The sequence below is a fragment of the Sminthopsis crassicaudata genome, chromosome 3 (genome assembly GCF_048593235.1).
Source record: "Sminthopsis crassicaudata isolate SCR6 chromosome 3, ASM4859323v1, whole genome shotgun sequence".
Lineage (NCBI taxonomy): Eukaryota > Metazoa > Chordata > Mammalia > Dasyuromorphia > Dasyuridae > Sminthopsis > Sminthopsis crassicaudata.
In genome coordinates this window covers 51584438-51598411 of record NC_133619.1, presented here as the reverse complement: position 1 = coordinate 51598411, position 13974 = coordinate 51584438, and the positions used below count along the sequence as shown (strand labels likewise).

Here is a 13974-nt window from a genome sequence, read left to right as displayed (position 1 = left end):
AACAAACTCAAATGAATGTAATGGATTATTACTGTATGTACTATAAGAAATTGATAAACACAGAAGCATGGAAATACAGAATACAAAAGTGTGTAGTGATAGAGAGGAAAATAATATACACGTCATTGTGAAGTTCATTAGGAATAATGGTTGTAGAATTTGGCAGTTGGTCATTTCAAAATCCCAAAGCAATTCAATTAAATTGGGGAGGATTCTGCAGAGAGTGAAGATGGTTTCTTTCTTTCTTTTTTTTCTTCCTTCCTCATTCCCTGACTGGAGAAGGCCACATGAGGCCAGAGATAGAAAAAGAAACTGTAGTGAGCTGTCGTCTCCAGAAGCTGCCGGATCGCTCTCTTTTATTTTTATGTTATTGTTCAGTCATTACCAACTCTTTGTGACCCCCCACTGGAATTTTCTTGGCAAAGATACTGGCATGGGTTTGTCATTTTCGTCTCTAGCTCATTTTACAGGAAACTGAGACAAATAGGATTAAGTGATTTGCCCAGTCATACAACATACATACATACTACTAAGTTTCTGAGGTCAGATCTGAACTCAGGAAGATGAGTCTTCCTAATTTGGGGCCCAGCACTTTATCCACCTAACTGTCCCACACAGTGACAATGTAAATAGAAAGAAGCCACTCCCCCTCCTCCCTAATCAAAAGTAAATGCTCTATATGTCTAATGAACAAGTATGCCTCCAAAGATATGAGCAGGCACTTCCAATTTCACCTGTTCACATTGATGGGAGGTCTGCAAAAATATTGTACACTACACAAATTTTAAGATATATTTCATTGTACTGATTTTTCTCTCTTTACCTTTAAAAAAAAAATACTAATTTGTAATGTGGGGGTGGCTTTGGGGGAGGGGCAGATGAAAAAATACAGAAGGAAATTTAAGTGACAAAAAAAATTTTAATTAAAAACATGTCTCCACAGATAAATTTTAAATTTCTGGAAAAAGGCATCAGTCTCCTATTCCACATTAACTAATTCAGATAACATCTTCTGTTACCCATAGCTAACCCTAATCCTTTTCTGACATTCAGCCAATATAAGAATGCACGAATAACAGAGAGCAATCCGAACTTTAAAACTTTTAAAACTATCAAATTTGGTTTCTTTAAGGGAAAAAAAAAAAAAATCCACATGCCCCTCCTCCCAAAAAACTTATATAATTAATTTGTATTTTAAACACTTAATGATAAATCACAATTTAATTTTTACCTGTTAGTTGGACTTCTGCAACCTTGGTCTATCAAAACAGAACTGATAAGTTGCTCTCTGACAGGTAGTAGTAGCCACACCCGTGAGTTTGGCACCTTCCGGGACTGCTTTCTGTCCAGCCTTCCTCAGTTGACACTGCCATAGCCAATAAATAAGCATATTTTCTAGTTAACAACATGTTTAAAACTAAATGCTACCCAAAAAAAAAAAAAAAAAATCTCAAGTAGAAATCTATAAATGAGATAAGAGCGATAAAGGAATAGGAACCAAATTAATCTCTTTTTGTATTCCCCTAATAGCTTATAATAGGTGAGATTTCAATTGTCACAAGTCCAAAAACTTATTAACCAAAAATATATGCAAGAAAAACAGTCCACTAATGTACCAGAAAGTAACTTGGAAAGCTATGAAGGTCAGCTACAAAGGGGGAATCCAGTCCGCTGGAGAAACCCAACATTCACTAAATGCATAAAGCCCTGAAATGTCTTAAGGTTGTCTCTCACTTACCACACTATAAGTTAACACATTATTTAACAATATTTATTAAGCAACTATTATGTATCTACCACTACAGCAAGAAATGTTATCTTATACCTATCCATACACATATTTTTCCTGTGAATAAATCTCTTAAGGTCCCCTCCCCTTCTGTTGTTCTAAAATTCTGATACTTTGAAAGGTCAAAGAAAAAAACTAAAGACAGTATTTTGCTACTTCCTCTTATATGCCGCAGAATTAAAATTCACAAATAAGCTACTCCAAAAAACAGTTTATATAGACTAAGTTTACAAGTTTAACAAGAATCATAAAACCAGTCAGTGAAAACCATCCAATCATATATTAAATATTTTTGCTTAGAAAAAAGAAGACAGATTGCCTGTCTTCAGAAAGTTTTCCTGATATGGTCAATGAAATGATGAAAAATGTCAGTGAGATGGATGGGTCATGCTGAAGAGACACCCTCTTCTATGAAGAGAATCAATCAACTTTAAAGTCTACAATTAAAACCTTCAATTAGCCATTAAAGGATTTCATCCAAAACTAAAATAAGCCAAAAGCCCCAAACTCTTGAATTCCAACAATTATGCTTAACTCTTTGAAGATAAGTATTGGTGAATTTTTACTAGGAATGACTAAAGGCAGAAAATAATTATAAGGAGGAAGATTTGAGTTTTATTACTTTGATAGATCTTAATTTTAAGAGCTTGTTACTACAAGTAAAAAATATTGCTGTTCTCACTTCAAAGTGCTACATTTTAAGAGTAATACAATGAAAGTTTACGATAGCTGAAATCAAGATCATAGAAATAGACTGAATGGATTGGAGAGCAAAATGTTTAAAAATAGCTGGTTTCAAATATTTGAAGGAATGTCATGAAGGAGGTATTACATTAGTCAAATGAAGACAGAACTAGGACTAATAGGCAGAAATGACAGAGCATCAGATTTCAGCTTATTGTAAAAGAACTCCTCAGCAATTAAAATTATGAAAATAGAATGGTTGTTCTGCTGTGAATAAAATCCCTAACATTAAAGATACTGGCTCAGAGACAGTGTAGTATGGGCGAGCAAAACAACAACTATGAACATCACAACTTGCTATAAACTTAGCTATTTATTGCTATTGTCTTTAAATTTTTCAAAGATAGATTTCGCATTCACACTTGCAAAATCTTGTGTTCCAATTTTTTCTTCCTCCTTTCCCACTTCCCCCTTCCCCTACATGTGCAGTTCTCCTAAACATCTTTCCACATTTATCATGCTGCACAAGAAAAATCAGATAAAAAGCAGGGGGAAAAAATGACAAAATAAACAGGCAAACAACAATAAAGGTAAAAATACTCTGTTGCGATATACATTCAGTCTTCATAGTTCTCTCTGGATGCATATGGCTCTCTCCATCCCAAGTCTATTGGAATTGCCTCTAATCACACCTCATTGCTGAAGAGAGTCGGGTCTATCACAATTGATCATCACGTAATCTTGTTGCTTTGTGCCATGTTCTTTTGGTCCTATACTTCATTTAGCATCAGTTCATGTTGTTATGTCTTACAAAAAATTTAAGATTGTCTGAAAAACGAAGTCATTCAAATTGAAACTATTCAAAAGAACTGGCTACAATGACTTCCTTTTCTTAACTTTTCTAAATACTCACTTAACCCCAACTAAATTTCTCTTCAAATAATTTACAATAATAAAAAGATTAATTACTTAAAAATCAGTGGATCACAGATTTAGGACATGGAAGGAACCTTAGATGTCATTTTGTCCAAGTCCCTCACCACAGAAATGACAAACCTGAGGTACAAAATAAATAGTGATTTGTCCATCACAGACTATAAAGTGGCAGAATTCGGATTTAAACCTAGATTCCAAAAAAAAACCTAATAGTCTGCCTTATTAGTACCAGATATTTAAGCTAAAACTTGTCAAATTGTTAAGAACAAGAGAAAATAGTGACGCTCACAAAGTAATTGCCATGTTTAATTTTAAGAACAGAACTTTTCACCTAAGTTTCATGTCCCAGCTCTCCATTACCCTATATAAACCTTCCCAAAAATTCACTTTTTAAATTTGTTACGTCTTTTTACTGTAACAGATACCTTCTAAAAAGTCTCAACACACATTCTCCCAAATGTAAGTTAATCAATTTTTGCCAAAAGGGTACTTTAAAATTATTGACAATATGGAAGTAACATGTATTATTTGACCTTTTTTTTTTTCTTTTTCAGATCCTTGTTTTGACTTTAAGGTCACTGAAGTTTTCAGCCATTTCAATGAAAACAGAAAATGAAAGAATTCACTTGATTTGACTTGCCTCAGACATCAGCCTTATGTTGTATATAAGGCACTAAAAAATTAATCTAATTTGAAAATTCATTTGATGCCAAAATAATCAACTAAGATTAAGACTCTAAGACAATATCTGTAAAACAAACTACTACATAAAAAGGGCATTAAATTTGCTTACTACTTAACTTATTTAGGAGTCTTTTTTTTTTTTTAATTCTCAGAATACACTCCTTGATAAATGACTTCAATATTTGACTTTCCATCTTGTTGGTGTTTTTAAAATAACAGTATGGTCTTTAATTTTAATTACTTCCTTCATATTGATTCCCTATGTTCCCCAATTCCTGTCTCAAAAGTTTAACAGCCTGACAAGAGCTGCCCTATTTTTAAATACTGATCTGATGTTATGACTAATAATTTTACAATGTACAGTTTTAGCTTCTAATTTCAACAAAAATTTGATAAGAAAAATTTGGTGAGAAAGTTTTCCTTCAGGAAAAATTTTATGTATTTGTTAAATTTAAACAAAACAGTACTCTCTAAAGATTCACCACATTATAAGTGAAGACTGTCAGACATATACAAGGCAAAGCAGGGGAAGTCCAAATTCTAGTGTATTGTACAAAATACTGCAGGAGTGTGAAATTTTTTTCTATTAAGAGCCATTTGGATATTTATAATATAACATCTTTTGTAGGTCATACAAAATTATCAATTTAAAAACTCAAGCAGTAGGAGGTTGTTATATCTTCAGCTCATCATTTCCCGTGGTTTCCTTGACAGAGCAGACCAAATGATTTCATGGGCCTTATACAGCCCAGTAGGCCAAACATTTCTTAACATTGCCATAATGTAAATACTCTTGGAAATGAGGTTATATAATAATAATATCTCATCAATTTGGTCTTAAAGAGAGAAAAGTTTTTGGCCACAGCAACTCTCCAAGATAACAGATTTTCAGGTAGATAAAGAGAACTCACACCAAAGCATATGCATGTTCTTCAGTGGAAAAGATTTTTAACTTAACAGCTTGCAGATCCAAAGTAATCCATGCAGTGTTCAGGGGAGTCTACAAACTTTGACAGGAGAAAATTAAATCATTATTTTCATTAAAATACTGTCTTTTTTGTTAAATTTTTTCCCCTGAGGCAATTGAGGGGGTGGGGGTGGGGAGTCACACAGCTAGGAAGTATCTGATACCACATTTGAACTCAGATCCTCCTGACTTCAGTGCTGATGCTCCATCCACAGAGCCACCTAGCTAACCCTTTTTGTTAATATTTGATGTTCTGTTTTATGCATTTTGAAAACATGGTTCTAAAAAAGGATTCATGGGTTTTGTCAGACCTTTTAATGAAATAAAGGACTTCTAGACATTCCCGATTTAAAAAAACAAAAGAATAAAGTTGTGTAAAAATCTTGAAATACAAATGGGAAAATTTGAAACAAAGGATGAACTATTTATATATTAGTATCAGGAAATGATACATGCATGGATGAGTCATAGATATTAAAATTAAAATATTAAATATTTATTAAAAATAAAATATTTTAAAATATTAAAATTTTTAAAATTAAAATTAAAACTAAGAAAAAGAAAGGAATCCTCTAAGGTGAGGAAGAGAAGGAAATTCTCACATAACTCGAGTACATAAGTTAAAAGAAAAAAGCAATCCTTTTAATGTGGAAAGGAACTGGAAAATGGATGGATGCCCATCAGTGGGGGAATGACTGAAGTAAGTTATGGTATAGGAATGTTATGTAATATTATTGTTCTAAAGAAACAATCGGCAGGATGATTTCAGAGAGACCTGGAGAGATTTACATGAACTGACACTAAAAAAAGCAAGTAGAACCAAGAGAACATTGTACACAGCAACAAGATTATATGATGATCAACTGTGATTGACATGGCTTTTTTCAACAATGAGATGATTCAAGGCAATTCCAATAGGCTTGTGATGGAGAGAGACATTGTCATCCAAGGAGAACTATGGAGACTGAATGTGGATCGAAACATACTATTTTCACATTTTTTAATTCTTTGTTTGCTTTTTTCTCTTACTTTTGATCTTATTTTTCTGATGAATATATTTAGAAGAATTTTACCTATATCAGATTGCTTTTTGTCTTGAGGAAGAGGAAAAAGAGGAAGAAATAAATTAGAACACAAGGTTTTGCAAAGGTGAATGCTGAAAACTGTCTTTGCATGTATTTGGAAAAATAAAATACTATAAACACACGCACACACACAAGGGAAGGAAGTGGGTTACCACTATTAACTTAACTTTCATCTGGACTAATCAGACTATGTATACTCAAAATAGGGTGCATAGATTTTACTCAACGGGGGCATAGAAAGGGTAAGGTGAAGAGGAATAAAAGCACTGTGAGAAAAGGAGCAGAGAAAGAGAAGCAAGATTTCATCAAATATGGAGCACTAATGCTGAGGTATATTCTTGTGCTACCCTGTTTTCAATCAAGAATAATGTAGAAACAAACAGGAAGAAAAGTACAAGAATAGGATGGAGAGAAATGAACAATTAAGGATCATAACTGAGAATATGAGTGGAATGAATTCATAGTCATATAATTCATGTAAGAAAAGCAAAATGGATTACTGGTATTTTTGTGGGTTTTTTTTTTACAAGAAACATATTTGAAACAAAGATTAATATGTGGAAAAATAAGGGCTTATTAAGCTTCAGCCCAAATTTAAAGAAAAGGCAAGGGTAAAAATAATCTCAGATTAAGGCAAGAGCAAAAAGAAAAAAAAATTTAATGACAAAACTACATTATACTGAAAATAACAAAGACAATGAATTAATATTGATACAAAATATATACAAATGATGTAGTAACTATAAACTGAAAAATATAACTTATCTTTTAAGTTACAGAGTTGGGTTTCAAGTTAGATGTATAAAATACACAGTAAAATTGTAATAAAAGAGGATTTTAATGTACTTCTTTCTCTCTCACACACACACACACGTTAAGGATCTCAACAGAATTTTTAACAGTTATATAATAGACCAAGGGCAATTAATGAATGGAACTAGAAATATAGACATTTTTTCAGTTGTGCAATATTAGACCACAAAATAAGGCATTTCGAATACATACAGGAAAAATAAATATATTAAACTTTTTTATAGACCAAAATACAAAAGTGAGAGTGTGTGTGTGTGTGTGTGTGTGTGTGTGTGTGTGTGTGTACAAGCATGTGCATGAACCCACACACATCCAATAAAAACTCAGGTCACTGACTAAAATGCCCAACAAAATAATAGAAACAATAAATTTCATTAAAAATAGTAACAATGAAACATTCTTATAATTTCCTTTTTTTTTTTTTCATTTTTCCCCAGTTATGTGTAAAGCATATTTTTAACATTCGTGTTCTTAAATTTTTCTCTCTTATTTTCCTTCATAAGACAGTAAGCAATGTTTTAGCTTATACATGTTAAATCATACAAAACATTATCATAATAATATATATAAAAAACATATATATAAAACATATATATAAGCATATATATATATATATATATATATATATGCTTCTACGTACAGACTCCATTCTCTGGAAAGTGGATAGCATTTTCATGAAGAATCCTTTGGAACTGTCTTAGATTACTGTATTGCTGAGAAATGCTAAGTCATTCACAGAAAACAACTTAAAAATATTATGGCAAATGGGCTGAGGAGCGAAGACAGAGTGTGAGCTTTTGTTTTTACTATAGTCTGGCCCTCTAACAGGGATAGTGAACTGGCCCCCTATTTAAAAAGTTTGAGGACCACTGCCTCAAAGATTATATATTATGATCAGGTTTGATTTATATGAGGAATTCAGTAGAGTTCAGTTGTTTGTCTTGTCTGATCCCATTTAGTTTTCTTGGCAGAGATGAAATTGAACATTAAAAGCACTGGAACAATTGCTCTGAAAAGCACTCAAACTTTGCCCCAATAATAAACTGTGCTGTACCCTCTTTTACACCAAGCAACACAAAAAGGAGGAAAAGAATTCATTCATACAAAAATGTTGTTCTTGAGTAGTCATTCAGTCATGTCTGACTGGTGACTTTAAAAACCACAGCACACCACAGCATCTTTTTTGTGATAAGTACAAATAAATTAAGAAATGCCTAATTAATAGTATTTGAACACTACTATTCTGTAAAAGATGACTGAGAAATTTGTGATGACTTGTATGAACAAAAGCAGAAAATGGGCACAACCAAAAGAATAATTTACATAAAAAGCAACAACACTATAAAAACTACATGGAAGACTTAAGAACTCTGAAAATACAACCTCCTAGGAGAGTTGATGGATCACAAGTCAAGACAGACATTTTGGGGATGTAGCCAATGCTGAATTATTCATTTACTTATTTATTTGATTATTTATTTATTTAGCTTGGCTGCGTATTTATTCTAAGGGTATTTTCCTCCTTTTTCTTTGGAAGTAGGGAGATGGGAGAAGAGAACATGCTTTTTTCTTAATTAAGGAATACTAAAAAAAAAAAAAAAAAAAAAAAAAACCAACAGTAAAACTCGACAAAATCCAAAGAATACCTATACAGAGGAACCTTATCCTTTAATAAATTCAAAAATATCACAAATCTGATAATATTGCATCTTACAAATATCCCAAGTAAATTCTTATCAGAAAACATCAATTTTAATTGTACAAGATTACTCAACAATTACAAAAAAAAAAGATAGGATTAAAATGAAATTGCTTCAAAAGAGAAATCAGCTTGTACCTGAAAACTGCTTATTCTTCACAAAACTAAGTACTATGATTCTTAAAAGGTTCCAGAAACACATTCTTTTCTCTTAACAAAACTAAGCCAAGGTCTTCTGATGCATAGACAAACGACTAAAAAAACAAACAAAACAAAACAAAAAAAGCCTAAGGAAAGATTAGAATACAAAAAAGAATGAATAAGTAGAAAGTTAACATTTGAAGTTGTAAGACAAAAATTATCACAGTATATAAACAAGTAAACATGCATACATAGTAAAATGTCAAACTAACATTACAACATTACCACTACCTCAAAGATTCCCCCCATACTAAATTTATAACCAGTCTTCTTCAATCAGACCTAGATAAGTTCAACAGGGACATAAAAACTTTTAAGGAAATTAAGAGATATTTAAAAAAAAAAAATATATATATATATATATATATATAAAATAAGCCTTTAGTAGTAGCTATATGGAAATTTTCAAAAGCATATTTCCAATAAGGGAGAAGTATCTCAGTTTAATCACCTATCCCTTTTTCTAAATAGTCTTCTGGCCTCAATAGATCTGATTTTTGGCTTAGGCTCAAATAGGAACAGCTTCAGGACCTTCTCAGCTCAAACTCCAAAGGCTATCTATTGCTCTGGGTAAAATATAAATGCTTCTGTTTGTCTTTTAAAGACCTACATAAATCAAGGCCCTGAATCTACCTTTCTACTATCATTTTACTGCTTTCTTTCCCACATCCAAACCTCCAGACAAACTGGCTTTCTCTCTATTATCTCATAAAGGATTCTCTACCTCCCATTCCTAAAACCCTTTGTACTTGGCAGATCCCAGGTCTAGAATAAATGTCCCTATTCTCTCCCCATCCCCCTCACCTCGCCTAACAATCCAAGCAACAATGTCTAGACAAAATCATCTGGTTCATAAGCTGCCCAGAACAGTAAAGCAGATCAACCAGCTTGCATATGCCTATCCCAGCAAATCTCTAAAGTTTCAAGCAAACTGAGTAAGAACAAGATATCCAAGTGACTTCTTTCACCAGAAACCAAATTAGAGCTTCAACTGGGTGCTCCTGTAGGATTGTATAATAGCATAATCAGAAATGAACCAGGGATACTAATAGCCTTGGAAAGTTCCAAAGTCTAAAAATAGTGAGGTACCACAAAAAGAGATATGGGGAGGGGGAAATTCAAAAGTGAGCTGTAAAGAAATGAGAAGAAGGGTAGCAAAGAGGACATATCAGATAATCTAAGGGCATCAGAAAACTCCAGGAAAAGACAAAGGTTATCAAATAGTAACAGGCATCATTCCACAGCATGCACTAGAAGGCTAGGCTTCAGACGTTCCTAACACTTCATCCTAAAGTTCAGAGAAGGTCCTGAAGATCTAGAACACTGAGCCTCGGGAGATTCAAGGAAGTTTAATCCCAAGAAGCTAGAAGCCAGCCCAGGAAGAAAAATGATAAAGAGCCAACTGAATAATCCAAAGTACATCAGGCTGTCCTGGCACAAAGTTTCAATTCAGGAGCTAGTAGGAAGAAAATTGCATAAATGAAATTATCAACCAACACCAATAAATATTGAATACCTAGAGATACCCAAAAAAAGAATTAAGTAACTCTAACAATTGTAAACAAAGAATAATGGGAAAACTGGGTCTTTCTAGAAACATTATTTGGATAGAAAAAATTAAGCAAGAGATTAAAAAATAAAAAATATTTAAGTTCCTGAGAAAAGATATATTAAAAAAAGATACATCACTGAACTGTAAAGATTTATCTTTATAATAATTAGTTTTATATAGCACATGATTTGTCAAGTGTTTGCTTTTTTTTTTTTGGATAGCCTCAACAATTATGAAAATAGATGCTATTATCCTCATCTGTACCTGACAGTAACTAAGTGACATGCAAGGATCACACAGCTACTAAAGTGTGTGCAGCAGAATCTGAACTCAAATCCTTCCTGAAAGGTCCCTGTGTCGCATATCTGCCAAGCTAATTTCCTGAAAACCATGAAAGAAGGCTCTGACCTTTCTATATTTTAGGAAATCACAAATAAAAACACCCCATAGCTGTTAGAAAAGCAGTCTGGGAACAAATATGTATCAAGTACCTACTATGTTCCAGAAACTACATGCTCAAGTATCACAAAAAAAGACAAAAGACAAACTTCGTCCTCCATGAACTCAAAAAGACAACATAAAATGGGAGATCAGTCATCTGGTGTGTTAATAATCCCTCCCAATTATGAATAAATTCTAGATTTTATAAGGACAGTCATCTATCCCCTTATCAAAATCACTGACAAAAACTCAGTGGAGTATAAGACCAAGCAGACAAGACAACATTAATGAATATTCAGAGACTGGTTATTTCCAAATCTACCTACTTACCTACCTTTTCAAAATTTAATCAAAAGATTAAATTTCTCCTTTTCTACAATAGCAGCAGGATATGGTAATTGGATTTCCAGAATGCAAGATGGCAGAGCAAACAGTAAACCACACTAATTCTCCCACATTCATTTCCAAACAACCATAAAATAGTGCCCCAAAACAAATCTTGGAATAGTGGAACTAGCAAAAAGACAGTGTACAACAATCTTTTTAGCCCAAAAAGCTTGGAACATCAGCAAAAAAGCTCAGTCTCACTCTAGTAGAAGGGGAGTACAAAATCTAGCACAGGAAATATCCCAGCAAGCCAAGCAGTGAGGCCTCCACCTCACTCAGTCAACCAGCAGGACTACCTAGCCCTACCTACTTGTGCCTATGGTAACACCAACACAACCCCAAGACCCCTGAAGAGTCTCAGCAGAGTCAGAACAGGCAGACTCCACTAAGAACATGCATAACAGCCAATCTTAGAAGGTGCCTAAAAACAAACAGGCAGTAAACAACAGCCTGTCTATGGTGAAAGTTCCCACCTCTCGGAAAACAGACAACTCCAGCAAACAGACTGCCAGACTACCACATGCTTCAATAAACCAGGAAATGCTCTAACGCTGCTCCCACCTTATACATCAGCCCAAGGACCCTGCTTAGTACACCAAATAAGTTGCCAGACTCTTTTGGCCTCCAGCAGCACTATCTCAGCACACCACCAGACAGCCCCCTGTGTGATACAGGGCGACATCAGTGAAGCAACCAGCATTAAACAACTAGGGCCTGTAGCCCCTGGTACAAGAAGTCTGAGACAGTGCCCCCAAAAAGATGAACAACAACAACAAAGTCTGACCACAGAAAGTAATTATGTTGACAGAAGACCAAGACACAAACTCAGAAGTTTGACAATAATGTCAAAACACTTATGAACAAAACCCCAAACAAAAACGAAAAGTGGTCAAAAACCCAGCAAGAACTCACAAAAGAGTTCAAAAAGGAATTTTAAAAACAGAATTGGTGAAAAGAAATGATGGAAGACAATTATTTTTTTAAAGAGTCAACAACTTGAAAAAAGAAAATTGCTTAAAAAGTAGAACTGACAAAATGGAAAAGTAGATGCAAAAATCTACTAAAGAAAAAAAATCCCTAAAAAACACAATTAACAAAATGGGAAATGAACTTCAAAAGCTAAGTGAAAAAAACAACTCCTAAAAAAAGTTACACTAGCTAAAAAGCTAATGACTATGAGATAACAAGAATGAAAAAATGCCAGAAAATGTAAAATCTCATTTTAAAAACAACTGACCTGGAAAATAGAAAATAGACACAGAAACTTGGATTACCTGAAGGTCATAATCAAAGAGAGGACCCAGACCAGATCATTAAAAAAAATTACCAAGCAAAACTGTCATGATATCCTGGAACCACAGAGCTAAATAGACACTGAAAAGAATCCACTTAAACACTTTAGGAAAGAAATCCCCAAATAAAAAAGATCATAACCAAATTATATAACTATCAGATCAACATACTGCAGGGAGCCTGAAAGAAACAATTCAAATATCAGGGAGCCACAATAAGGATTATATAGGACTTGGCAGTAGCTATAATGATTGGAGGGTCATGGAATATGACATTACACAAGGCAAAGGAGCTAGAATTACAACCAAGAATCAGCTAGTACAAAATTAATCATAATACTCAAGCAAAAATTGATCATTTAATGAAATAGATTTCAAGCTTTCATAAGACCACAAGTGAACAGAAAATTTGATCTCCAATATCAAGATTCAAGAAAAGATTAAAAAGGAAAAAGAAAACAAGGAATTCATACTTGTAACTCTTAAAAATTGTATGACAAATAGTACTGTAAGGAGGAACATACATAAACAAGATGGTACAGGTATAAGGTGAATCTGAGGGAATGACAAAAAAATATAATTCTCAGTGCAGAAGAAAGAAAGGAACAGGGTAAATACTTTCACATGAAGAGGCGCAAAAGCCCAGGGAGTAGGCAATGGGCATTGCCTAAATTTTAATCTCATGAGTATTGACTAAAGAGGGAATAAATACACACAATCTAGTTTATCCAAAAGGAAAGTAGAAGGGGAAGAGATTAAATAAAAGGAGAAAGGGGCAAATAGGTGCTGAAGATAGCACACTCAAACACACCCACTGACAAAAGCACAGACCAAAGGAGGTGACAGAAGCAAAATAATGTTGAGGAACAAAAGGATGAAAGGAGAGGACAAATGGGAGGAAAAAACAGAGTGGAGAGAAATATACAGTTTGTAATAACAAATGTGAATGGGATTAACTTTCCCATAAAACAGAATCAGATAGCAAAGTGGATTGAAAATTGCAATCCTGTATTACATAAATTCACAAGAAACACAAAGCAGAGAGTCAGGGTTAAGAGTCTAGGCCTAGAGCAGAATCTATTTTGCTTCTGCTGATGTATTTTTAAAAAAATTACAAGTAGCATTATTAATCATCTCAGACAAAGCAAAAGTAAAAACAGACCTATAAAGAAGGAAAATACATCTTTCTAAAAAGTACTATTGACAATATATATATATAAATATATATAACAATATATATTATATATACAATATATAATAAATATATATATCAATATATATTATATATACAATATATAATAAATATATATATCAATATATAAACCAAGTGGTACAGCAAATTTTTAAGAAGTTAAGTGAATTACAGGTTCATGAGATAGAAAGCATTATGCAAAGTAATTTTGATTATATTAGAGCAGTTTTTGCACAAAATCAAAGCAACCAA

General features: G+C 33.2%; 1 protein-coding gene across 1 annotated transcript in view; it reads right to left on the bottom strand.

Annotated features, from left to right (window-relative positions):
• TRIP12 (thyroid hormone receptor interactor 12) overlaps positions 1-13974 on the bottom strand; it is a 158062-nt gene that overhangs the window by 107313 nt on the left and 36775 nt on the right. Inside the window, 1 exon segment of the mRNA XM_074298481.1 lies at positions 1232-1366. The gene's annotated coding sequence lies outside the window, so the exon portion shown is untranslated.